The sequence below is a fragment of the Camponotus vicinus genome, unplaced genomic scaffold (genome assembly GCF_025532165.1).
Source record: "Camponotus vicinus isolate PSW18456_S1 unplaced genomic scaffold, iyCamVici1.0 SCAF_35, whole genome shotgun sequence".
Taxonomy (NCBI): Eukaryota; Metazoa; Arthropoda; class Insecta; order Hymenoptera; family Formicidae; genus Camponotus; species Camponotus vicinus.
The window spans coordinates 10,001-12,500 of NW_028141973.1; the positions used below are offsets into that span (position 1 = coordinate 10,001).

The 2,500-nt window shown below is 60.4% G+C and overlaps 1 non-coding gene across 1 annotated transcript in view; it reads left to right on the forward strand.

Annotated features, from left to right (window-relative positions):
* The first annotated feature begins 2,372 nt into the window (after positions 1 to 2,372).
* The window catches only part of LOC145969591 (small subunit ribosomal RNA), a 1,921-nt gene continuing 1,793 nt past the window's right edge, over positions 2,373 to 2,500 (forward strand). The window contains exon 1 of the ribosomal RNA XR_014438188.1: positions 2,373 to 2,500. This exon is cut by the window's right edge and continues 1,793 nt beyond it. This is a non-coding gene — a ribosomal RNA (small subunit ribosomal RNA).

The following is a 2,500-nucleotide window of genomic DNA, read 5'->3' on the forward strand; positions in this document are numbered from 1 at the left end:
CCGCCCGGCCACGCGTCGTAGATACCGCCCGAGAGCATTCTCGTAGGTACCGCCCGGCCACGCGTCGTAGATACCGCCCGAGAGCCGCCTCGTAGATGCCGCCCGGCTACGCTTCGTAGGTACCGCCGAGAGCGGACTTGGTGCGCGGCGAGTCGCGCCGACGCCGTAGGTACCGCCCGAGAGCCTTCCCGTAGGTACCGCCCGGCCACGGGTCGTAGATACCGCCCGAGAGCATTCTCGTAGGTAACGCCCGGCCACGCTTCGTAGATACCGCCCGAAAGCCCTCTCGTAGGTACCGCCCGGCTACGCTTCGTTGGTACCGCCGAGAGCGGACTTGGTGCGTGGCGAGTCGCGCCGACGCCGTAGGTACCGCCCGAGAGCCTTCTCGTAGGTACCGCCCGGCCACGCGTCGTAGATACCGCCCGAGAGCATTCTCGTAGGTACCGCCCGAGAGCCGTCTCGTAGGTGCCGCCCGTCTACGCTTCGTAGGTACCGCCGAGAGCGGACTTGGTGCGTGGCGAGTCGCGCCGACGCCGTAGGTACCGCCCGAGAGCCTTCTCGTAGGTACCGCCCGGCCACGCGTCGTAGATACCGCCCGAGAGCATTCTCGTAGGTACCGCCCGGCCACGCGTCGTAGATACCGCCCGAGAGCCGTCTCGTAGGTGCCGCCCGTCTACGCTTCGTAGGTACCGCCGAGAGCGGACTTGGTGCGCGGCGAGTCGCGCCGACGCCGTAGGTACCGCCCGAGAGCCTTCCCGTAGGTACCGCCCGGCCACGGGTCGTAGATACCGCCCGAGAGCATTCTCGTAGGTAACGCCCGGCCACGCTTCGTAGATACCGCCCGAGAGCATTCTCGTAGATACCACCAGGCCACGCGTCGTAGATACCGCCCGAGAGCATTCTCGTAGGTACCGCCGGGCCACGCGTCGTAGATACCGCCCGAGAGCCGTCTCGTAGTTGCCGCCCGGCTACGCTTCGTAGGTACCGCCGAGAGCGGACTTGGTGCGTGGCGAGTCGCGCCGACGCCGTAGGTACCGCCCGAGAGCCTTCTCGTAGGTACCGCCCGGCCACGCGTCGTAGATACCGCCCGAGAGCATTCTCGTAGGTACCGCCCGACCACGCTTCGTAGATACCGCCCGAGAGCATTCTCGTATGTACCGCCCGGCCACGCGTCGTAGATACCGCCCGAGAGCCCTCTCGTAGGTACCGCCCGGCTACGCGTCGTAGGTACCGTCCGAGAGCATTCTCGTAGGTATCGCCCGGCCACGCGTCGTAGATACCGCCCGTGAGCGGTCTCGTAGGTGCCGCCCGGCTAAGCGTCGTAGGTACCGCCGAGAGTCGGCTTGGTGCGTCGCGTGGCGCGCCGAGGCCGTAGGTACCGCCCGAGAGCGGTCTCGTAAGTACCGCTCGCGGCTTATTTCGTAGGTGTCGCCCGGAATTTGGAATAAATTTTTAATATTATAATCGTGGCAAAATCATAACTTTAGTCGTTATTTAACGTTGCCTTCGTTCTCCGAACACGTCCCGGGCACTCGCGTCTATCGGCGATCGCGCCCGTATGCCGCCGGCCTATCGACCGTGCGTCGCCGACCGCCTGGGACGTCGGTTGGGTACTATAAGAGGTACATCGCGCTCGGCGCGTCTAAACGAGTCGGTCGCGAACGAAACGGGCCGGAGCGCGTTCTGCGCGTCTCTGGCGGCTCGTTCCTTCGCGAATCGTCTCAAACACACTTTTTACAAGCACAGCATTGCCACGAGTCGGTGTCGCAAGACCGAATGGCTCTTATGTGGCGCGCACGCATCTGGTGTGTTGGCCGCGCGATTCGCTCTCGTCTTGGACGGAAGCAGCTGAGTCGTCGCGCTTACCGAACGCTTACTCCACGAATACGAGTGGCGGAGGAGAGAGATCTCTCTCTTCCCGCTCGCCTTGTACGCCATAGCGAAATAAAACTACGCGTGCCTTAAACGCATGCGATAGAGACAAATTTATCCTCGACGTCTAAGCAATCGGCATCGTCGATCTAGCGTCAGGGTGAATCGGCGCGGTCTTCGCGACCGTGCCGTTTATATTATATATGGGAGAATAAGAATCAATGATCTTTTAAAGAGAGCATTTTATATAAAATGCACGTGTTGCAGTTTGTGTATTATAATATTAAGTTTTGTGGAGACGAATGATATTTTGAAAACGCTTGGCTATTTCGCCAAGACGATTTTCATAAAATACAGAGTACAGAGTTTCGCCGACCGGCCAACGAAGGCCGGCGGCGGCGAGAGAGCTTATAACAGCGCGCGACGGGTCCTCGCCTCTCGAGGCGTGGGCTCGCTCGCGAGTTACCGCTCTCCCGAGAGCGCGTAACCGAACACGAAGCTCCCTGGTTGATCCTGCCAGTAGTCATATGCTTGTCTCAAAGATTAAGCCATGCATGTCTCAGTGCATGCCGAATTAAGGTGAAACCGCGAATGGCTCATTAAATCAGTTATGGTTCATTAGATTGTA